The sequence below is a fragment of the Kogia breviceps genome, chromosome 1 (assembly GCF_026419965.1).
Source record: "Kogia breviceps isolate mKogBre1 chromosome 1, mKogBre1 haplotype 1, whole genome shotgun sequence".
In the NCBI taxonomy this organism is placed as follows: Eukaryota; Metazoa; Chordata; class Mammalia; order Artiodactyla; family Physeteridae; genus Kogia; species Kogia breviceps.
The window spans coordinates 33,384,241-33,410,156 of record NC_081310.1 but is presented as its reverse complement, the minus strand read 5'-3'; the positions used below and the strand labels follow the sequence as shown (position 1 = coordinate 33,410,156).

The window sequence follows — 25,916 nt, the reverse complement described above, 5'->3', positions numbered from 1 at the left end:
TCCAGCCCTGTGCGTCCTGAGCATTGGCTCTGCCCACTGCCCAAAACTTGCCCTTGCTTATGCTCCGCCCTCCACAGCCAAGGCCTTCCCCCCAACCATTTTTCTTTTCCATCCTCCTCGTTTTTACTGTTGTGGTACTGATGTACCTTCCAGTTGTTGATTTATCTATATTTTTATTTTTATATTCTTCCTAACATATCTGTTAGTTTCCTAGTCTAATTTTATTTTTTACTTTGTTATTGTTCTTTTTTTTTTTTTTTTTCCTGCCCCACGCAGCTTGCAGAATCTTGCTTCATGAGCCCGGAGTCGGGCCGAAGCTCCTGCAGTGGGAGCTCCAAGTCCAAACCACTGAACTAACAGAGAACCTCAGACCCCAGGGAATATTAATCAGAGTGAGGTCTCATGGAGTGCCTCATCTCAGCACCAAGACCCAGCTCTACCCAATAGCCTACACACTCCAGTGTTGGAAGCCTCAGGCCAAACAGCCAGTAAGACAGGAACACAATCCCACTCATTAAAAGAAAAAAAAATGAGATGGCAAAAAAATATGTCACAGATGAAGGAGCAAGGTAAAAATCTACAGGACAAATAAATGAAGAGGAAATAGGCAATCTACCTGGAAAAGAATTCAGAGTAATGATAATAAAGATAATCCAGAATCTCAAAAATAGAATAGAGGCATGGATTGAGAAAATACAATAAATGTTTAACAAAGATCTAGAAGAACTAAAGAACAAACAAACAAAGATGAACAACACAATAACTGAAATGAAGAATACACTAGAAGGAATCAATACCAGAATAACTGAGGCAGAAGAATGAATAAGTGAGCTGGAAGACAAAATGGTGGAAATAACTGCCAAGGAGCAGAATAAAGAAAAAAGAATCAGAAGAATTGAAGACACTCTCAGAGACCTCTGGGACAACAGTAAACGCACCAACATTCGAATTATAGGGGTCCAAAAGGAGAAGAGGAGTAAATGAAAGGGTCTGAGAAAATATTTGAAGAGATTATAGTTGAAAACTTCCCTAACATGGGAAAGGAAATAGTCACCCAAGTCCAGGAAGCACAGAGAGTCCCATACAGAATAAACCCTAGGAAAAACAAACCAAGACACATATTAATCAAACTAACAAAAATTAAATTTAAAAAAATATTAAAAGCAGCAAGGGAAAAACAAAAAATAACATACAAAGGAATCCCCATAAGGTTATCTGCTGATTTTTCAGTGGAAACACTGCAGGCCAGAAGGGAGTGGCAGGATATACATGAAGTGATGAAAGAGAAAAACCTACAACCAAAATTACTCTCCCCAGCAAGGATCTCATTCAGATTCGATGGAGAGGTCAAAAGCTTTTCAGACAAGCAAAAGCTAAGAGAATGCAGCACCACCAAACCAGCTTTACAATAAATGCTAAAGAAACTTCTCTAAGTGGGAAACATGAGAAGAAAATGAGCCACAAAAACAAACCCAAAACAACTAAGAAAATGACAATGGGAACATACATATCAATAATAACCTTGAATGTAAATGGATTAAATGCCCCAACCAAAAGACAGACTGCCTGAATGGATACAAAAACAAGACCCATATATATGCTGTCTACAAGAGACCTACTTCAGACCTAGGGACACATACAGACTGAAAGTGAAAGGATAGAAAAAGATACTCCATCCAAATGGAAGTTAAAAGAAACCTGGAGTAGCAATAGTTGTATCAGATAAAATAGACGTTAAAATAAAGACAGTTACAAGAGATAAGGAGGGACACTACATAATGATCAAAGGATCAATCCAAGAAGAAGATATAACAATTATAAATGTTTATGCACCCAACATAGGAGCACCTCAATACATAAGGCAAATGCTGACAACCATGAAAGGAGAAATTGACAGTAACACAATAAGAGTAGGGGACTTTTACACCCCACTTACACCAATGGACAGATCATCCAAACTGGAAATAAATAGGGAAACACAAGCTTTAAATGATACAATAGACCAGATAGATCTAATTGATATTTATAGAACATTCCACCCAAAAGTGGCAGAATACACTTTCCTCTCAAGTGCATGTGGAACATTCTCCAGGATAGATCACATCTTGGGTCACAAACCAAGCCTCTGAAAATTCAAGAAAATTGAAATCGTAACAAGCATCTTTCTGACCACAGTGCTATGAGATTGGAAATCAATTACAGGGAAAAAACTGTAAAAAACACAAATACATGGAGGCTAACCAGTGCACTACTAAATAACCAAGACATCACTGAAGAAATCAAAGAAGAAATTTTAAAAATACATAGAAACAAATGACAATAAAAACACAATGACCCAGGGCTTCCCTGGTGGCACAGTGGTTAAGAATCTGCCCGCCAATGCAGGGGACATGGGTTCAAGTCCTGGTCCAGGAAGTTTCCACATGCCGCAGAGCAACGAAGCCCATGTGCCACAACTACTGAGCCTGCACTCTAGAGCCCGCGAGCCACAACCGCAGAAGCCTGCATACCTACAGCCCATGTTCCACCACAAGAAAAGCCACCACAATGAGAAGCCCACGCACCACAACAAAGAGTAGCCCCCGCTCACCTCAACTAGAGAAAGCCCACGCCCAGCAACAAAGACCCAATGCAGCCAAAAATAAATAAATAAAATAAATGAATAAATAAATTTAAAGAGAAAAGAAACACACACACAATGACCCAAAACCTATGGGATGCATCAAAAGCAGTTCTAAGAGGGAAGTTTATAGCAATACCTCACCTCAAGAAACAAGAAAGATCTCAAACAATCTAACCCTACACTTAAAACAACTAGAGAAAGAAGAACAAAGAAAACCCAAAGTCAGTAGAAGGAAAGAAATCATAAAGATCAGAGTAGAAATAAATGAAATAGAAAGGAAGAAAACAGCAAAGTTCAATAAAACTAAAAGCTGGGGGCTTCCCTGGTGGCGCAGTGGTTGAGAATCCGCCTGCCGATGCAGGGGTCGTAGGTTCGTGCCCCGGTCCGGGAAGATCCCACATGCTGCGGAGCAGCTGGGCCCGTGAGCCATGGCCACTGGGCCTGCGCGTCCGGAGCCTGTGCTCCGCAATGGGAGAGGCCACAACAGTGAGAGGCCCGCGTACCGCAAAAAAAAAAAAAAAAAAAAATTAAAAACAAACAAACAAACAAAAACACTAAAAGCTGGTTCTTTGACAAGATAAACAAAATTGATAAACCCTTAGCCAGACTCATCAAGAAAAAAAGGGAGAGGATGCAAATCAATAAAATCAGAAATGAAGGAGAAATCACAACTCACACTGTAGAAATACAAAGGATTATAAGAGACTTCTACAAACAACGATATGCCAATGAAATAGACAGCCTCGAAGAAATGGACAAATTCTTGGAAAGGTACAGTTTTCCAAGACTGAACCAGGAAGAATTAGAAAATATAAACAGACCTATCACAAGTAATGAAATTGAAAGTGTAATTAAAAATCTTCCATCAAACAAAAGTCCAGGACCAGATGGCTTCACAGGTGAATTCTATGAAACATTTAGAGAAGAGCTAACACCCATCCTTCTCAAACTCTTCCAAAAAATTGCAGACGAAGGAACACTCCCAAACTCATTCTATGAGGCCACCATCACCCTGATACCAAAACCAGACAAAGATACTACAAAAAAAGAAAATTACAGACCAACATCACTGATGAATATAGATGCAGAAATCCTGAACAAAATACTAGCAAACAGAATCCAACAACACATTAAAAGGATCATAAACCATGATCAAGTGGGATTTATCCCAGCAATGCAAGAATTCTTCAATATATGCAAATCAATCAATGTGATATGCCATATTAACAAATTGAAGAATAAAAACCACATGATCATCTCAATAGATGCAGAAAAAGCTTTTAACAAAATTCACCAATTTATGATAAAAACTCTCCAGAAAGTGGGCATAGAGGGAACCTACCTCAACATAATAAAGGCCATATACGACAAACCCACAGCAAACATCATTCTCAATGGTGAGAAACTGAAAGCATTTCCTCTAAGATCAGGAACAAGACAAGGATGTCCACTCTCGCCACTCTTATTCAACATAGTTTTGGAAGTCCTAGCCATGGCAATCAGAAAAGAAAAAGAAATAAAAGGAATACAAGTTGGAAAAGAAGTAAAACTGCCACTGTTTACAGATGACATGATACTATACACAGAGAATCCTAAAGATGCCACCAGAAAACTACTAGAGCTAATCAGTGAATTTGGTAAAGTTGCAGGATACAAAATGAATGCACAGAAATATCTTGCATTCCCATACACTAATGATGAAAAATCTGAAAGAGAAATTAAGGAAACCCTCCCATTTACCAATGCAACAAAAAGAATAAAATACCTAGGAATAAATCTACCTAAGAAGGTAAAAGACTTGTACTCAGAAAACTATAAGACACTGATGAAAGAAATCAAAGATGACACAAACAGATGGAGAGATATACCATGTTCTTGGATTGGAAGAATCAATATTGTGAAAATGACAATACTACCCAAAGTAATCTACAGATTCAGTGCAATCCCTTTCAAGCTACCAATGGCATTCTTCACAGAATTAGAATTAGAATCAGAAAAAAAAATTACAATTTATATGGAAACACAAAAGACCCCGAATAGCCAAAGCAATCTTGAGAAAGAAAAATAGAGTTGGAGGAATCAGACTCCCCAACCTCAAACTATACCACAAAGCTACAGTAATCAAGACAGTATGTTACTGGCACAAAAACAGAAATGTAGATCAATGGTACAGGATAGAATGCCCAGAGATAAACCCACGCACATATGGGCACCTAATTTACAACAAAGGAGGCAAGAACATACAATGGAGAAAAGACAGCCTCTTCAATAAATGGTGCTGGGAAAACTGCACAGCTACATACAAAAATAAACTCCAAATGGATTAAAGACTTAAATGTAAGACCAGAAGCTATAAAACTCTTAGAGGAAAACATAGGAAGAACACTGTTTGATATAAATTACAGCAAGATCTTTTTTGACCCACCTCCTAGAGTAACAGAAATAAAAACAAAAATAAACAAATGGGACCTAATGAAATGTAAAAGCTTTTGCACAGCAAAGGAAACCATAAACAAGATGAAAAGACAACCCTCAGAATGGGAGAAAATATTTGCAAATGAAACAGACAAAGCATTAATCTCTAAAATATACAAACAGCTCATAGAGCTCAATATCAAAAAAACAAACCATACAGTTAAAAAATGGGTGAAGACCTAAATAGACATTTCACCAAAGAAGACATACAGATGGCCAAGAGGCACATGAAAAGATGCTCAACATCACTAATTATTAGAGAAATGCAAATCAAAACTGCAATGAGGTATCACCTCATGCCAGTCAGAGTGGCCATTATCAAAAAATCTAGAAACAATAAATGCTGGAAAAGGTGTGGTTAAAAGGGAACCCTCTTGCACTGTTGGTGGGAATGTAAATTGATACAACCACTATGGAAAACAGTATGGCATTTCCTTAAAAAACTAAAAATAGAACTACTGAGCAATCCCAGTGCTGGGCATATACCCTGAGAAAACCATAATCCAAAGAGAGACATGTACCACAATGTTCATTGCAGCACTATTTACAATAGCCAGGACATGGAAGCACCTTAAGTGTCCATCGATAGATGAATGGATAAAGAAGATGTGGCACATATACACAATGGAATATTACTCAGCCATTAAAAGAAATGAAATTGAGTTATTTGTAGTGAGGTGGATGGACCTATAGTCTGTCATACAGAGTGAAGTAAGTCAGAAAGGGAAAAATAAATACCGTATGCTAACACATATATATGGAATCTATAAAAAAAAGAATAGTACTGATAAAACTAGTTACAGGGCAGGAATAAAGAGATAGACATAGAAAATGGACTTGAGGACATGGGGTATGAGGGTGAAGCTGGGGCAAAGTGAGAGTAGCATCGACATATATACACTACTGAATGTAAAATAGATAGCTAGTGGGAAGCAGCAGCATAGCACAGGGAGATCGGCTTGGTGCTTTGCAATGACCTAAAGGGTTGGGATAGGGAGGATGGGAGGGAGGCTCAAGAGGGAGGGGATATGGGGACATGTGTATGCATATGGCTGATTCACTTTGTTGTGCAACAGAAACTAGCACAGTATTGTGAAGCAATTGTACTCCAATAAAGATCTGTTAAAAGAAAGAAACTAAAATTTCACATGTACATATTACCAGCTGAAAAATAAATGAGCACTTATTTTAAAAAAACAAAAAACAAAAAAAAGAAGTTACTTTACAGTTTCCAGGCTCAAAGATTTAGTAATGCCCTGCTTTGGTCCCCAGGATCATTTGTTCATGGGAATAAGCTCTATTTTTATATATAATCGCTGTGGCTACCTATTTAATTAATCTTTTTTTTGTTGAGTTTTAAGACATAGGGGTACACAATCATTATCCATTAATCCTGTCTACTCACTTTCTTGTATGTGTCAACAACATATGGAGCATTGAGAGGATGTAAGTGGTAATTGTAACTCTTTAAAAAATGTTACCAACACAGATAATTCAGTAAATTGTGGTTTTGACCCAACAATATAAATAAGTGAAACATTTATTCAAAATATTTTAGTCACTGTGACTCACTGGGAAATCAGGCCATTTATGAATTACTGTTACCAAATGTGACACTCTTGGAGAAGGCTGGAAAATTTTCGATGATGCCAAGGCAAATGATTCAAAAAGGTGGTATTTAATTTTACATATAATTGACATTTTTATCCCTAACCTACTCCAATGCAATATTTGCACTCTATAGTAAATGTAAGTCTAATATCCTCTCTACTCAGTGGAATTGGCATTCTCACATGAATTAAAAGTGCCAGATTCTGAATAGCTCTCATTGAATGTTGACATCCCAGATGTCATTTACAAGAGTGAACAAGTCTCAAAATAGCAAAGCATTTTCCATTTTTACTTGGACTGTAAGATGTTTTAAACCTTTTCATAAGAAAGAGGGTCCTGAGTGACAGAGTTTTACCTCTTTCTGCATTTGGTGTAGAAGTGTTATTTTCTTTCTGATGTTCGGTGTCCTTAGGTGAACCTTTTACCTACCAGGCTCAGGCATGGACTTAGGCAAATCCCAAATGACCATCACAACCTGAGCTCCCAAAGTGGCACGGCCTGTCTCTATCCTATCTTTGTTTTCCCCCTCTCTCCTTCTGCTGTGTTCGTTTCCACTCTCTTTGTAACCTGTGATTTATTCACTTGCCTCAGGTACCTTAATCATTTTCAGAGTAGCTAGATTAGTTTACTATGTCTGCCATAACAAAGTGCCACAGACTGGGTGGCTTAAACAACATAACTTTATTTCTTCACATTTCTGGAGGCTAGAAGTCTAAGATGAAGGTGTCGGCAGTCTTGGTTTCTTCTGAGGCCTTCATTCTTTGGTTGGTAGACAGCTGTCTTCTCCCTGTTTTCACATAGTCTTTTTTCTATGTGTGTTTGTGTCCTAATCTCTTCTTATAGAATACCAGTCATATTGGATTAGGATCCACCCTAACAACCGCAGCTTAATTTAATCACCAGTTTAAAGATCCTTCTCCAAATACAGTCATATTCCGAGATAATTGGGGCACATATGAATGTGGGGGGAACACAGTCCTTCCCATAACAGTAGCCCAAGATGGATATCGTAATACTTGTCAGTTAGAGGCAGGATTCAATTCTTCACATCCTATTGACCTCCTTGGGTGATCAGAGGAAATATGGTGGGAGGAAGGTAATCCAGCATCAGAGGCACTCCCCAAGACTTAGGCCTTCCATTCAGCCAAGTTCTTGTCATGATGCCTCTATAAGGGCAACAAAATAAGATTTGCTGGTACAGTTATGTACCAACACTGTGCTAGGCATTTTACATACATTTGTCTAACTGAATCCTTAAAATAGTCCTAAAAGGTAGGAGCTGCCAGTATTCTCATTTGGGAGCTGAGGAAACCAAGGTTTGGCAATACTAAATGATTTGCTCAAGATCCCACAGCAAGTAAACAAAAATTCTGGGATTCAAATCCAGATCTACATCTGACTCCAACAGTGATGATTCTTCCGTAGCACCTGTTTGCTTCTCTCTGTAGAAAACAAATGTGTTGATTGATCACTTGTTATAGGTAATCCCCAAATTACCCTATTCTGAAGATCTAGTTTTTCACTTCGTGTTCCTCTTGGCCAAGTCAAGACCAGGTCAGTAAACTTTCTTCAGGAAAAAAAAAAAATTTTTTTTTCTTTTTTTACTAACTCCAGGTGGAACTCTGTATGGTTAGAATATTCACTGCAATGATTCCCAGAAAAGAAACACTATTAATATATTTATTTTTAATCATCTCAAAGTGTTTTGATTATCTATATTGCTGTGTTATAAACTACCCCAAAACTTAGTGGCTTGAAGAAATAATCATTTTCTCTCTCACACTTCTCTGGTTTACTGGGTTCTGTTGGGTGGTTTATTTGTTCTCTGTGTTGCTGGCTGGAGCTGCAGTCACCTAGGGGTTCAAATGGGCTAGAATGTTCAAGATAGCTCCTTCACGTCTCTGAAATTTTGGAGGAGAACCACAAGAAAGCTTAGCTCAGACAGCTGAGCGTCCCTTTCTCTCCATGTCAGCTCAGAGCTGCTTCTTCACATGGTCATCTCTCCAGCAGAGACTCCTTACATGGCAGCTTAGGACTGCCAAAAGCAGAAGCTGCTAGGCCTTCTTAAATCTTAGGTCAAGAACTAGCATAACATCCCTTCCATCACATTCTCTTGGTTAAAGTGAATCCCAGGCCCATATTCAGTGTAGAGGGGATACCCAAGGCCACGAACACTGGACAGTGTGACTCATAAAGATCATCCTTAGAGACTAGCTGCCACCCAAAGTGTGCTAAAGAAGAGAAACGGGGGAAAGAAGGCATTAACTGCATATTAAATATTGAGTGATTTAGCAATACAGAACTAAATGGAGAAATAGTTTTGAAACACTTAAGACCTTTTTTCAAAAGCAAGGAGTGTTTTTTGGATTATAGTATATCAGTGAAAAGAACTTATACAAAGCCAAAGGCAGCATATTTAATCTTTGTAGAAAACAAATAAGACCTCTTCCTTAGATCACTGCTGTGATGAAAACCTACAAAACCTTGAATATCAATTACCAAATATAACATCAGTTTCACTAGTACCAAATTCTCAGTCCTTGCTCTCTCTAAGCTACAGTTGTTACGGCTTTGCAGTGACCAAAGTTGGAGTGGGTTTTTGGCTCCTTCTCTGAGTCAGAAATTTTTCTTGAAGAAGGGAAGGAAGGAAAAAAAGAGAGGGAGGAAGTCACATGAAAAAACAAAACAAAAACCTTGCACAATTCACCAGTAACAAGGTGAATTTGTATTCTGTTTGGGTTCAATTAAGCATTTGTTAAGTACCAAGAAGTGTTAAATGATATAGTGTACATTATATCATTTACTCAAGTATAATCAATAATCCCTACCCTAAAAAATTAGCTTTCATGGGTTTTAAAATTATTTTTAACTAGATTTTTTGGTAAGAAATATGAGTGCATCCTACATGGCAGATACAATTTGTAACAAAATATCTTCTCTTGTGTATGATCAGTATGATTTTGCTATTTATGAATATACTCATGGAAAATGATGTATGTTGCCAGCTAGAGATATGTGTGCTATTTAGACATAGCATGCGTTAGATGAGGTTCAGCAAACTATGGCCCACTAGCCAAATCTGGCCCTCTGCCTGCTTTTTTAAATAAAGTTTTATTAGAACACAGCCACACTTTATTTACATAATGTATATGACTGCTCTGCAGCTACATCAGCAAAATTGAGTAGTTGCAACAGAGATTGTATGGCCCACAATGCCTAAAATATTTACTACTCTGTCCCTTAACAGAAAAAGTTTGGTGACCCCTGATTTAGATGATTAGTTTGGCCTTTATCAATTTTTTTTAAGTTCCACAAGGGTTTTTCCTTGTTTTCTGTTGGTTGGTTGGTCGATGGCTTAAAGTAGAGATTCTAAGGTCACAAAGTGAAAAGTGGGATGGGAGGAAGAGGGTACAGGAAGAGCATTTGGGCAGAGGAAATTGCATTTCTGGAGTCCCAGATATATTCCAGAAGATGGAGTATCCAGGTAATTATTTGAAATGAGTGTGGCTAGAGTTTAAAATCTGAAGGGAAAAGTGGTTATGGTAGAATTTGGAATAGTAGACTAGGTCTAGGTTGTGATGGGTTGTGTTTTGTTTTTTAAATAAGGAGCAATGGAAGAAAAGTGGCAGTAGAGAGAATGGGTTGGAGGAAGATCAAAAGTAGAATAGCTAGAAAACTGGGACCTCCTACCTCTAAATGAATTTTGTCATAAGCATCTCTAGTTTTACATGTTCAAAATGTATTCTAACTAGAAATGTTAAACATCATCATTTTCTGCTATTATTCATCTTTAGGAGGTGGAAAGTGCATAAGAAAGAGAAAGCAATATAATTGAGAATATTGTACAAAATTCTTTTGGTTTTCAGTGCTTAATTTCTGTGATTCTGATTTTCCAATCAATTCAATTAATTTTTAGTTGGCCTAACCATAATAACTAGTGTCGCAAAAGTTCCCTCAAATTTACTGTTGTTATGACTGAGTCAAAGAGCAGTGGTAATCAGAAACTGCTTGGAAAGGGCCTCTGAAAAATATTCTCAGGAAATATCATAGGCAGTTTTGGAGTGGTTTGCTTTTGGTTTGGTTTTGTTTTTTCCTAAATCAACCCAAGTGTATCCCACTGAAGGTAGACCATTTCCACTTGGGTTAGGGGAGTTATAGGTCCCACGGAGTAGACATGGTGCCTGCACTAAAGAAAACAACCACTGAAGTTGGCACTAAATTGCTCCTTTGGTATGATTTCATCTGAAAGGGTAGGGATTTAGTAAATCAATGAAGATCTATCCCAGACTCTTAAAAGGTGAGGATGACGTCTGGCTAAAATGCTGAGGCTGATGAAGTGTAAGGGAGTTGACAGACACAGGACAGGTAGTTTTAAATCCTCACATAGGGAAGATTTTCTTCTGGAAAATCTATTTGATCTAACTTTACTCTTTTTAAGTATGAATTCTGTATGTTTTAGGAATCTTTATTGGAGATGCCTAGATTAGAGATGTGTGTATTTGGCATAAAGGAGAATAGCAACGGAGAACAGCATCCATGACCCCAGAATCTCAATTGAGCTACTTGCTGTTTTACTTCACTTAGTAGGGTAATAGAAATCACAATACAGTTAAAATTAGATTTCCAGGGCTGCCCTGGTGGTGCAGTGGTTAAGAATCCACCTGCCAATGCAAGACACATGGGTTCGAGCTCTGGTCTGAAGATGCCACAGAGCAACTAAGCCCGTGCTCCACAACTACTGAGCCCGCGTGCCACAACTACTGAAGCCCATGTGCCTAGAACCCATGCTGCACAACAAAAGAAGCCTCCTTAGTGAGAAGCCCGCGCACCGCAACGAAGAGTAGCCCCTCATCGCTGCAACTAGAGAAAAGCCTGCGCGGGGCAACGAAGACCCAATGCAGCCAAAAATTAATTAATTAATTAATTAATTAAAGAAAATTTAGATTGCCAGGGCTCAAATCCTAACTCTACTTCTTAGCTAGCTGTGGGGTCTAAGCCTCAGTTTCCTGAACTGTCATACAGAGATAACAGTCATAGATCAGTAAGTATTAAATGAGATAATGCAAAGCATTTAGAACAGTGCTGTTGTTATACCATTATTATTGTAGTTATTACTGTTATTTATATCTGTTAAGAATTTGGCTGCTAGGAACAGAAGAAGTGCCAAAAACAGAACAAAGTAGAGGTTTTCTTACTGTGAAACAAGAAATGAGGAGGCAGGCCATGATAGGCTTTGGTTTAGCCGCTCAACAATTCAGGCCCAAGATCTCTGCAGTAGTCTTGGCTGTTCCCTTGTGATTGCCCCTTAGTTCCAAGGTGGCTACTCTTCTCTAGCATCATGTGCTGATTCCAGGCAGAAAGAACTGAAGGGCAGAGGGCAACAGGATACTACCAGCTGAGTGTGCCTGCTTTTAAGGAGCTTTCCTATAAGCCCTCCCCAACAACTTTTGCGTATGTGACATTAGTAAGAGATGAATCACCATCCTCCCCGCCCCCCACCTGTAACAGAGACTATGCACTTCGTTATGCACCAACAGAATCAAAATCCTCTTTATAAAGGAGAAAGGGAGAATGAGTATTGGGTGGGCACTGGCAATCTCTAGCACATTATTTTCAATGTTGTTACTGCTGCCGTCACTGCTGTATCTTGAAACACTGTCATCTTTCTCTGCTGTAAATTTCCCAGTGACAGAATCCGTGGAAAATCTCTTTGTTTTAAAACACTTCTTCAGTCTGTCAATATTATTCTTGAAAATAGCATCAGAGGAATATGCCAGTAGTTAAGTCACATATATTTTAATTGATTGGGTTCTGTTTCAGCCTTTGACATCACTGTTCTGTTCTAAGTAGTTTGAGAGAATATGAAACATTAAGTAGAAGAAATTATCTAGATTTTTGATAGGACCAAGACAGGGTTATACCATTCAAAGTAAGGCTTAGAAACTAAGATCCAAGCTACTCTAAATGAAATCTTTAAACTGATAAGGCTTTAAATAATTCATTGTTTTATACTCTTCTAGAAACGTAAAGAACTTTTGGAGTATTTACGGGCCACTGATATTCTTGTTTGAAAATAAATTAATTCATTATATTTTGCCTCAAGCATGTCTCTGTCATAATTGCCTCTTTCTAGAAGCCTATTTACTCTTTTTTTGATAGGAATATAGTCACTCATTTCTTACCCTCCTGAAATCCTCTCCAGTTCTTTACTGCCCTAAATTGTTCATTGCAAACCAACCATGGTCTTTGCTGGCCTAGGGACAGAGTTCTTTCCATTCTGTTCATGAATGTCAATGTTTGTTGTTATATCAGCGTGATTGGCAGAAGCCAGTGATGGAGATTGTGCAAGAAGCTTCTTTTTTCTTTTTAATGTATTTTATTGAAGTATACTTGATTTACAATGTATCAATTTCTTCTGTACAGCAAAGTGATTCAGTCATATATACATTCTTTTTCATATTCTTTTCCATTATGGTTTATCAGAGGATACTGAATATAGGTCCCTGTGCTATACAGTAGGACCTTGTTTATCTATTCTATATATAATAGATTGCATCTGCTCATCTCAAACTCCTATACCCTCATTCCCTCCTTGGCAACCACAAGTCTGTTCTCTATGTCTGTGAGTCTGTGTCTGTTTCATAGATAAGTTCATCTGTGTCATATTTTAGATTCCATGTATCAGTGATATCATATGGTATTTGTCTTTCTCATTCTGATTTATTTCACTTAGTATGATAATCTGTAGGTCCATTCATGTTGCTGCAAATGGCATTATTTCATTCTTTTTTATGGTTGAGTAGTATTTCATTGTATATATGTCCCACATCTTCTTTATCCGTTCATCTGATGATGGATATTTAGGTTGTTTCCACATCTTATTCACTATTGTGAATAGTGCTGCTGTGAACATAGGGGTGCATGTATCTTTTTTTTTTTTTTTTTTAAACAGGGGGACTTTTTTAAAAAAATTATTTATTTATTTATTTATTTTTGGCTGCACTGGGTCTTCATTGCTGTGTGCTTGCTTCTCATTGCAGTGGCTTCTCTTGTTGTGGAGCATGGGCTCTAGGTGCACGGGCTTCACTAGTTGTGGCACACAGGCTTAGTAGTTGTGGCTTGCAGGCTCTAGAGCACAGGCTCAGTAGTTGTGGTGCACGAGCTTAGTTTCTCTGTGGCATGTGGGATATTCCTGGGCCAGGGATTGAACCTGTGTCTCCTGCATTGGCAGGTGGATTCTTAACCACTGTGCCACCAGGGAAGTCCCCATGTATCTTTTTGAATTATAGTTTTGTCCAGATATATGCCCAGGAGTGGGATTGCTGGATCATATGGCAATTCTGCTTTTAATTTTTTGAGGAACTTCCATACTGTTTTCCATAGTGGCTGCACCAATTTACATTCCCACCAACAGTATAGGAAGGTTCCCTTTTCTCCACACCCTCTCCAGCATTTATTATTTGTAGACTTTTTAATGATGGCCATTCTGACCAGTGTGAGATGGTACCTCACTGTAGTTTTGATTTGCATTTCTCTAATAATTAGCGATGTTGAACATCTTTTCATATGCCTATTGGCCATCTGTATGTCTTCTTTGGGGAAATGTCCATTTAGGTAAGAAGTTTCTTTTTGATCTATAGCCAACTTTGAGAAAGAGTGGGTGATGAGGATGTGATAAAGAAGAGAAATAGAGAACACGGTACAGATATTTAATTATCAAGTCTTTATGGACTACTGTATATGAAGAATTCTGACATATAGAAAAGAAGTAAAAGGAGCATCCCTTGCCCTGAAGCATAAAATCCCTTGCCCTGAAAGAATAAAAGAAAGGACATTTGAAGTGGTAAAGTCCTTTCTTTGTCCCTGGGCATCAGGAAAGGAAGAATGACTAGAGCCAAAAGCATGCTGGTTTTAGGGGGCTGTAACGTTGGGCTTTATGAAAGCCAAGCCAAGAAGGTTTGACGTAATACAGTGGGAAACAGGGAGCCAGCGGAGGTTTTGAGCTGGGGAAGGTGTGTGAGATTCAGAGGTTGCTTTGGGCAATGACAATGGTGGTGGCTGGAGCACAGGTGGAGATGGGAGCCTCCCTGTCTTCTTAGAATTAGCTGGCAACTCATCTCTTTCTTCTCGTGCAGCTGTCTCCCAGGCTGTTATCTCCCTACCAGGAGCACTGGCCATCTCAGCTCAGGGCCATTGTCTCAATTCATCTTTCCCAGGAACTGTGCAACAAGCTCTTTAAATACATAATAAGAAGCTTGAAATTTCACTGGAATATATTTAGCCCAGAATATTTAGCCAGAATTTAGTAACAGTGAGGAAAGTTTTATAGAAAAATATGGCAATTGCCTTTTATAACATTGTTATCAAAGATTTAAAATATTCCTTCCACATCTCCAATTTGCCCTTCAAAAGATATTATTAACATATGAATCTAGCCATTTTGACCCTTTAAATCTTTGGATGTAAGGAGGTCTTTTTTCTTTAATATTAAATTATCTCAACATTTGCCCTCTCCAGTTCTTTCTGGATTTAGTGGAAAAGTCCATCCCAACTATTCCCCTTATTAGCTAATTGTATATTCTGATTATATATTCTATCTGCTTTGATCTAATTTAAGAGCTTTTTAAACTTTTCTAACATGTCTTTATAAAAGTGATGCCATATCTTCTAAATAACTTTAGTTGCTATTTTCTAATTTAATCATTTTCCTCTTGGAACTTTTCAAACTGAAATGTGTGTGAAGTATAGCAACAAGAACTTCCCAAGAAACAAATACCTGTGGGTTTTTTGTGTTTTGGTTTTTTAAGGGTACTGTACTTCCTTGGGTTTTAATTTCCAGTATCCTTTATGAGGTCAGTCTGCAAAGATGGCCCCCCAGACAGCATTTGCCCCTGAGGCCCAAGTCTTTAGGGAACCATCAGGACACACTCCAAGATCCCTTTCCTGAGTCACTGTTTATTGTTATAGAACTCACTCTGTGAGGCTACTTTGATTTCTTTCGCATGAATACCCAAGATGAGCCTGTTGAAGTTCAGTCTCCTTTTTTTGCCCATATTCCCCATTTCATTGTGTGAGGCCTTACCCATCTCTTGGGCACATTATTCATGTTGAGAGCCTCCAGTGTACTAGGAAAAGCCAAGTTAACTGGGAGATTTCATTCTTCCCTTCAGATCACTTCTGGCAGTATCACACGGACTTGGTTCCAGCCCCGATTTCTAGGGCACCTACTTTTACCAACTATCTAGGGCAGTGGTTTGCAACCCCCGTGAACATCAGAAGTATCTGTGGAGCTATTTGAAATGCATATATCCTGGACCTTCCCAAGACCTAATCAATCATACTCTCAGGGAATGGGGTCCAAGCATCCATTTGTTGTTTTTTAGAGATCTAAAGGGTGATTCTGATCTACAGCCAGATGAAGAATCACTCCTTCTCCAATTGATCATCATATTTACATTTCCTTTTCTTACTTGAAGACATTTTTTAAGTTTTAAGGACAGAATATGTTCCCTATCAAAACCTTTTTTTCTGTAGGGGAGGTCAGCAAAAATGAATTTCGAACATGAAATGACAAGTTCACCTGAATTTTCTCCCCTTCTTGACTGATATTCCCAGGTGAGCCTCTTAGCTTCACTGTAAACTGACTTGTAGCAAGCCCATCCTGAGCTGCAAATTTATAAATCCACTCATCAACTTATATACACATTCTTCCCAAAGAGGTAGATCTTATTCTCAATTTTTAGATTTAGGAATGAAACAGGAGGGAAGGGGGCAGGGCACAACCTTTAGAAGAATAACATAGCCCAAGGACATGACATAAACTGATTAGAACCAAGTAGGTCCAAGATGGCAGATGAGTCAGTGACTTCCACTAGACCTTGACCCTCAGTATACTCTCATTGTAACACACCCACAGATCCAAGGCTGACCTTTAAGGTCAGAAAGTGGGTGTTGGCCCAATTTCTGGAAATCCCCACCCCTTCCCCAAAATAGCTGTAATACTCCTCCCACTGATTAGCCTATGAAATCACCCAGCCCTATAAAAACTGACAACCCCCATACCCTGGTGCTTTTCTCACCTTCTGAGATGGCCCACTCTGTCTGTGGAGTGTGTTTCTCTCTAAATAAATCCACTTCTTACCTATCACTTTATCTCTCACTGAATTCTTTCTGTGACAAGACATCAAGAAGCTGAGCTTCATTAATCCTGAGACCAGGTGTGTTATCTCAGTTAAAAGACTGTGGGTTCAAGTCCCAATCTGAGGTCCACAGCCTGAGAGAGTTTACCTGACTTGCCTAACAGCACGAGGAAATAGTGACTAGAATCAAACAAAATTCTTCCAAGTCCAAATTCAGTACTCTTTCACTATACTAGGCTGTTTTTTCTACTGATTAATGTTTTTATCATTTTATTTTGAAATAATTTTAGACTTATTTTTAAAAGTTGCAAAAAAATAATAATTCAAGGAACTTCTCTAAACCCTTTACCCACATTCCCCAAATGTTAACATTTTACCATGTTAATCATTCTGTCTCTTTTCTCTCCTTGTGTACGTGTGCGTTAATTTATTTATTGTATATATGTATATATATTTGACAGTAAATTACAGTTATGATTCCCTTTTATCTCTCAGTACTTCAGTGTATATTTCCTAAAACACAGATATTCTCTTCCTTCCCCACAGAATAATGATTAGAAATCAGGAAATTAATACAGCACTATACTATGTACAGACATTCAAATCTTACCAGTTTCACTCACAAATGTCTTTTGTAGCACAAGAAAAAAAAATGTTTCTTCTCTAGGATCCATTCAGGGATTACATGTTGTGTTCCGTTCTGTGTCTCTTTACTGTCTTTGTTTGCAAAGGTCCTCAGTCTGCCTTTGTCATTCATGACCTGGTTAATTATGTAGGCTGTCCCCTAATAAGCTGTAATTGCCCTGGCAGTTTTGGCTCTCAGAGCCGGATGGAATTGCTCAGAAACCCATGGCTTCACTGACATACAGCAGGAGAGACCACAGCATTGTGAGGATATGGGAGAACCCATAATGATAATTATTTTGTAATATTTACTATACGCTGGGCACTGTTTTAAATGCTTTCCGTATATTAACTCATTTAATCTTTACAACAGCCATATGTAATCAGTAATATTATATTAGAGATGTGCAATATGAGAAACCAAGAAGTTATGACTTCCTCAAGGTCAGCCAGCCAGGAAATGGCAAGGCCAGGAGTCAAACCCATCCCCACCTCAGCCAGGCTCCATCTTTACCTTGAGCTCTTAACCAGCGTGAACAAAGCCTGAGGCACTAAACTGAATCTCGTGTCCTCAGGCAAGCTTCTAGCTCTAACGACCTCAGTCTTATCAACTGAAAAATGGGACTAATACATCTGTTTCAGTTGTAAGGATTACACAAGATAATTTGTGAAAGCATTTGATATGTAACAAGGACTCCACTTTTTAAGAGTAAGTAAAATTTTAAATGTAAACATTGAAAAATTATCCGTGGCTCTCATATGGTGACCCTCAGAGAGTACTTTTTTAATCACTGAGGGTAGGGGGAAGGGAACAGAAGTTCCCTATTCATACTTTTAGATTTTTTTGAGGGACTGGGGAGAGACTAGCTGCAACCAAAACCGCCTTCAGGGTAGAAGAGGCCAGATAAGAATGAGTCACAAAACACAATTTTAGAATGAATTTCTAGAAAGGACTCCTACATCTTTAGATATATTAGAAAAAATGGTATATATTTCCTATAGAGAGAAAAGTCAGCACCACTCTATTATGGGCTGAGGTATAATTTCCTTCTAGCTTTAAAAAGACAGTTGTTCTCATTAGTGGCTGGCAGCAGAATAATCAAGAGGTCTTTATAAGAAAACTCTGAGAATATTGGGTTTACAGAATTACTGAAATGTCTAGTCATTTCAATCTGAAATTTTCATTTTGTCTTAAAAGACTTCAGGTGTATAGCAAAGTGAATCAGTTATACATATACTTATATCCATTCTTTTTTAGATTCTTTTCCCATATAGGTTATTACAGAATATTGAGTAGAGTTCCCTGTGCTATACAGGAGGTCCTTATTAGTTATGTTGTTATTTTTTAAATTTTTTAAATTAATTTTTATTGGAGTATAGTTGATTTATAATGTTAGTTTCAGATGTACAGCAAAGGGAATCAATGATACCTATACATAGATCCACTTATTTTTAGATTCTTTTCCCATATGGGTAATTACAGGGTATTGAATAGAGTTCCCTGTGCTATACAGTCAGTCCTTATTAGTTGTCTATTTTATATACACCTGAAACTAACACAACATTGTAAATCAACTATACTCCAATTTAAAAAAACAAAAAAGAACTTCAAATATGGCCTCCAAACCCATGGAGAAGATAAACATATATGAAGGAGATAACTCTTATGACTACAGTAGGTTCAACCTTATTATGAATATTTTGTAGCCTATAAATAGATTTGAGGGGGTACCTCTGCAGCCCAAGGACTTTCTGGGCTCTGTAGCTGAGACAGTAAGCAGGAATAGATTTTTCATCTCTTTTTCTTTTAGCAAGGCGAGGATGTTTCCTCTGAGACCTTCTGTCTGGAGAACAGAGGTCCTTTACCCACCACCTTTTTCCTCACAACTCTTTACTTCTGAACTCCATTATCTGGAGAGCTGAAAACAAGTGGTGACTTGTAGGGGAAAGACAAAGAGGGAGAGAGGGAGCATGGGAAGAGTTCATAGAGGATTCAGGCTCACATGTTAAAGGCCTGCTGGTAGCCTCCTCCAACCACCCCCACAGCAGAGGCCCTCTCCCCCCACCCCTGCCCCAAGGCTTCGGCCTGCCCTCCTGGGCCTCTGTTTCTCTCCTAGCAAGTCTGTGGCTCCCACCTTCCATAGCCAGCCTCACCTTGCACCTTCCTCAACCCGCCACCTCTCACCATGGATCTGTTCACTGCTTATTTTACAAGCAGCCTTTTCAACCACATTTTCCACTCAGCCGATAGGAAAACCAGGCCAAAGTAGCCCTAGCACAGAGGCCCATGGCTGTAAGCAGAACTGTTACAGAATGGAAATGTAGGGCCCCTGGTTCAAGAATTATTAAGAATTTCAAGAGGGAGGCAGTGGAACACTAAACCAGGCATAGGCCCTTCTAAGCATGTGGCCCTGTGTGTCAGCACCCGTTACATGTCCATGAAGCCAGTCTTGGCTATAAGAGCCTCAAGTGAGTTGAAAGTTGTTTCCCTTCTTAATAGGCTGATGTATTTAAAAATCAGTATATTATTGGAACACTAACAAAACTGTACCTCAATCAAATTCAGAGTGACTAGATTTTATCTGCAAAATCTATCTAGTATAATGGCACAGGTACACATATTTTAGTTTGGTGCTGAACTCCACGACAGTAGGATAGATAAATTCTGTAAATGTTCAAGCACATCTACACTCTGATTTAAAAGGAGAAAAACAAAACAAAACAAAACAAAACAAAAAAACTCCACAGGCATTTTTGTTGCAGAACCACTGGAAAACAGACACCTGGCTCCACCTCCGGAGTGTCTGATTCAGCTATCTGTGGTGGAGCCCAGGCATCAGGAGCAGTAAGCTACACTAGAGACTCTGATACAAAACCAGAGTTAATAAAACATGCAGGGAGATTTCATGCTTGCTCCATATACTAGAAGTTCCTCTCTGGGGAGTGGTGGACAGGGAATCACTAGCATTGAGGCCCGTTTTTGTTATGCACTGTACTCAGGGCAAAGACGAGACATGCTCTGGAAGTTTTCGTTGAGTCTACACTTGAAGCAATTACAGAAAATTTACATTTATTTGAATTACATTCTTACAGAATTGGCAATAATTTATATACGGTCACCAGCAAATGCAGGGACTACTCCATGGGAGGTCACAGTGCCACTGTGGCTTAGAGTTGGAAGATACAGATTCAAGTTCCAGCCTTGCCAACTGAGCAAGTCCCTCAGCTTACTATATAGGGAAGTCATGGACCTCTGAGTCTCAGGATCCTGCTCTGTATGGGGATAAGGGGACCAGCTTCACAGAGCTGTGTGTGAAGGAGATGGTTTATATATGAAATTAGACCATACACTGTGAAGTAGTTAATAAATGTAAGCTGTTGTTCTTATTTAACAGTGATAAAGACAGAACAAATCCTCAAGTTAACCTTATTATTAAAGTATCATTGCCCATTGGCATAGCAATTGTATATTCAGCTAAAATGTGCTCCTCCTTCCCCTATGTCACTTCCAACTCATCCTAAGGACTCAAATGTTAACCACTTTATGAAACACTTTGTGTTCCCACTGGCAGTTAATTATTCCCACGTATACCTTAGCACACTATAGTGATTTTATTTGATTACATGGGTTTTCCTCTTTTCAGTCTATAAGCTTTCTGAGGACCAGGTCTCACCCGTCACTGAATTATCATGAATGGGATGTGCTCAATATGTTGAATGAATGATTGACAGAGGAGGGAAAGAATGAATTAAGTATAGGTGAGAGTAGTTTAGGGCATTTAAGACATTTAGAAGCGTGAAGGCAAAAATTTCTTAAGAATGGGGATCTTGTATGCCTGAACCCTTCCCTCCCCCACTTCATAGTCGGTGCTGGGCACATAGTAGGTAGCTTGGAAGAAATTTGCAAATCAAAGAAAAGGAGAAAGGCCAGCTCTAGGCACAGGTTTCCATCAGCATGGACTTCTCATGCCATGTTTCACTTTTGGTAGTACAATCCCAAAGTGTCTGTTAACCTTATTCTGTTCCCTTGCCGCCCAGAGGTTCCAATGCTGAATCATCCGCACCTCCCCAATGCCTGATCCTCAGCCACTAGTCGCTTTAGAACCCCTGTTCCTATGTAAAGGAATAGATCCTATATCCCATTGCTATAGGACTGTTCCATGCTCCTCCAGTACTTGCTAATTTAGTGACCATAAATCCCTGTAACAAGTTATGGGCACTAAAGGGCCACCTTACAGAGGAATGAAATATTTGATCCCTGAAGCACTTAAACCAAAGGATCCGTCTAATACTGAGTATATCAGACATTGTGGATAACTAAATAGGTGGGTTTCAAATCACTCAGTGCCTCCTCCTACCTGGCCTGTATGTGGCCAGCACTAGACGAAGAAGATGAGCATTTCCTTGGAAAAGGTAGTGCTTTACAGACTGCTTGTAAGGGTGCCGATTTTATGAAATCCCAGTTTTTTAAAGGTTTTGTGGTAAAGCAAGCTGGAGATAGCAAGTCACAGTTTTATTACAATGTGGGCCTTTTCTTAGGGTGTGGGATTCATTTGTGGCTAAATAAAATAGCTGGGTTCTGTAGTCAATAAAAATCAGTACCTTCATGAGGTACTTAATCTCTCAGAACAGACCAATGCTGACAGTCTCTGGGAGAAAAATAGAGAATTAAAGTATGAACCAAGATATCTGCCTTGGTCCAATCTCTTTGTTTCACACTGGGTAGGCTATGGATGCTGCTGATTGCAGGCTTCAGTTGGGAGAATAACAGGTTTATCTCTCTATTTCCTGTTCAGCTTTTCCAATGCAGAGCCTAGAAGATGGCGGATAACATGTCTGGCTAATGCTAGTTTCCTCTTGAAGAAGAAAAGACAGGGTCACATTTTCTCTGAATTTGAAACCAAGATCACTTTATTCACTTGATTACAGCTGTTCTTAAATGCTCCTTGGATAGTTTCCCTCCGTATTATGTTTCCCTCTGTTCTTAGTCATGGATTTTCGAAGTAACCTCACTTAGTTCTCCTCCATGGGCCAAATATATACTGATATTGAAGTGTTACTAATCCCTTAAAATGCCAGGAGTTTGAGCTTTCATTGGACTTTGAAAGATTTTATTAACTAGATTTTCATCTCTGATCTCTGATAATGTTTTTAATTTGGAGTTGGAGCAGTTGCCTCTGGTAATAAATGCAGCTTGAGCAGACAGGGCGTGCTATTGTTCTAAAACAGAGCTCAGATTAGATTTTGCCCAAACAGGTACAGAACCAAAAACCTTGGCTTCCGTTAATGCTGTATTTGGGGGCAAAGGTTCCTGAAGTCTAGTTGGCCTTTTATTACCTTCATGAGTTTTACCATATCTGAGTACCACCTGAAATTGTATTTACTATTTTTCTTTAAATTCATTCACTGTGATACTTGAATGTTTATTTTCCATCATGGAAATACTTATTCAGCATAAGTGGGAAACTGGTATTACTTGTCCTTAGTTGAAGGTAATAAATACAATGAAAGAAAAGTTCTTAAATTCTAGCTAGATACTATTGTTTGCAAAAGGTTCTGAGCCCCAGGCCTATCTCCCTTTATTTGAAAGGGTAATAACCTGGGTTGAAGCCATAGTAGCACCACATTGAAGCTCTCCTTCAGGGAATGTGATGGATTGAAAAAAAAAAAAAAAAAGAAAGAAAAGAAAGAGAATCCTTTTTCCTCTATTCAGTAACTATTCCAATGCTTTTGATTCCAAGCAGTACTTAGCCAACGTGTGAGAAACACTGCCTTTGGAAAACTCATTCCTTTTATATTCTGTGTGAGGAATTCAATATTTGATTGACTTGGACTTGTATGAAAACCCCTTTTCAGGATATAAGGACACCCCAAAAGTAGATGGCACTGTTCCTACACCCAAGAAATGTGTCATCTAATAATGCGAGGAGAGCAAATCATGATCAATGTGTAGCAGCAAGAGTTCCAGAAATATGCAGGTACTTCATACTAGAATGTGAGAAGCAAAGGGTCACTCGAGGGTCTTTCCAGGGCAGTTAGAAGAGTACTTGGCAGACTAGGCAGCCAACGAATACCTATATAGTCAAAGAACACTAACCACTTCCCCAGTCTCCTAGTGGAGATACAAGCACTCTCACAGGCAGGGAATACGTTGGCACCATCTGGAAAGGCTACAGGGAAGCAAGATTTGGACAGAATCTTGAAGGAAGGAATAGGCAGAGAGCACACACATACATACACAGGTGCACGTGCACACGCATATATGCACATACACACTATGTCTTAGAACGGAAGGTACAAGGTTCATATGAAAGCAGGGGGTTAAGTGAGTCTGACCGAGGCTGTGACCTGAGAACAGTCTCAAAAATACAAACGACCTTCCAATTTGAATAAATACTCCCCTTTCCTCGGACGTAAAGCCATTCCCCACTTCTTGTTCATAAACATCACACGTTTAAGACTCATGTACACTCTGCAAAAAGTGTCGATGTTTCAGCAAAACAAACCATCTTCTGTTAAAGGAACGATACCTTCTATTTCAATGTACGTAGAGGTTGCTTTTTGAGAAACCCAGCTTTAGGTAGATATGTTGTCCGTTTACAGATTTTTGCCATATTTCCTCAGTTGTTAAGGAGGGCTTCTAAAATCTTTGCAGCTAAGCAGTTGTGTCATTTCTCACAGTTCCCTTTGCTGTTTTTTGTTAAATGGAGTCATTGTTTCTCTGGTATTCATTTGCCATCACACGATTTGCTGCTCTAGAGATAGCAAAGTCTCAGGTAGTATTTTTAAAGAATAAACAAGAGAAGCAGATTGGCAGGGTAATAAATGTGGGGCAATAAGGTGGGAATTTAAGCTGTTACTATTTCTGAACAAGTTGTGCTGTCACAGAAATGGCCATAGGCCTCTGGGTCTGTTTCTGTAAGAGGAGAGCCCAACTGAGGAGGCATTTCAGCATTTCAGGTCCCAAAGGATTTCTCAGGACCAGCCTGAAGGCAGGAAGGATTGATGTAAGCTTTGGCTGCACCGGCTTTGTGAAAGGTTTCCATTTTCTGAAATATGATGATGCCAAGATTTTAGTTTGGGTACTTCCCATGTGGGTTAAGGGATACTAAATCTTCAGCTCCGTTATACCTGGAGAATGTTTTTCAGAAAGCTCATTTTCATCTCCTTTCACTCTAAGGCTAATTTTTAAATATATGGCTAAATATGGACTTAGGCCAAACCATGAACCAAAAAGCAAGGTATAAACCTTCTTAATTTACTGAACCTCAAACCTAACCTTTTTTTTTTTTTTGGCACACGCTAATTTTTTCAGTTACACATATATATACATGTTATTTTTCATATTTTTTCCATTATAGTTTATCACAGCATATTGAATATAGTTCCCTCTGCTATACAGTAGGACCTTGTTGTTTATCCATTCTATATGTAATAGTTTGCATCTGTTAATCCTGAACTCCCTTGGGGCTTCCCTGGTGGCGCAGTGGTTGAGAGTCCTCCTGCCGATGCCGCGGACACAGGTTCGTGCCCCAGTGTGGGAAGATCCCACATGCCGCAGAGCGGCTGGGCCCATGGGCCATGGCCACTGAGCCTGCATGTCCAGAGCCTGTGCTCCGCAACCGGAAAGACCACAACAGTGAGAAGCCCGCGTACCACACACACAAAAAAAAATCCTGAACTCCCAATCCATCCCTCCCCCACCCTGCCACCCCTTGGCAACCACAAGTCTGTTCTCCATGTCTGTGAGTCTGTTTCTGTTTTGTAGGTGTCCATTTATGTCCTTTTTTTTTTTTTTTTTTTTTTTGCGGTACGCGGCCTCTCCCATTGCGGAGCACAGGCTCCGGACGCGCAGGCTCGGCGGCCATGGCTCACGGGCCCAGCCGCTCTGCGGCATGTGGGATCTTCCCGGACCGGGGCACGAACCCGTGTCCCCTGCATTGGCAGGCAGACTCTCAACTACTGCGCCACCAGGGAAGGCCCATATGTCCTATTTTAGATTCTACATATATGATATGATATTTGTCTTTAACTTCACTTAGTATGATCATCTCTAGGTCCATTCATGTTGCCTCAGATGGCATTATTATGTTCTTTTTTATGGCTGAGTAATATTCCATTTGTATATATACTACATTTTCTTTATTCATTCATCCTCGATGGACATTGAGGTTGCTTCCATGTCATGGCTATTGTGAATAGTGCTGCTATGAACATATGGGTGCATGTGTATTTTCAAATTACAGTTTCGTCAGGATATATGCCCAGCTGTGGGACTGCTGGATCATATGGCAACTGTTTTTCGTTTTTTTGATTTTTAAAAAAATTTTAGTTTTGGCTGTGTTGGGTCTTCACTTTGTGTGAAGGCTTTCTCTAGTTGTGGCAAGTGGCGGCCACTCTTCATCGTGGTGCGTGGGCCTTTCACTATCGCGGCCTCTCGTTGC

The 25,916-nt window shown here is 39.2% G+C and overlaps 1 protein-coding gene across 1 annotated transcript in view; it reads left to right on the top strand.

Annotated features, from left to right (window-relative positions):
* NME7 (NME/NM23 family member 7) overlaps nt 1-25,916 on the top strand; it is a 255,564-nt gene that overhangs the window by 228,623 nt on the left and 1,025 nt on the right. The gene's annotated exons all lie outside the window — the stretch shown is intronic.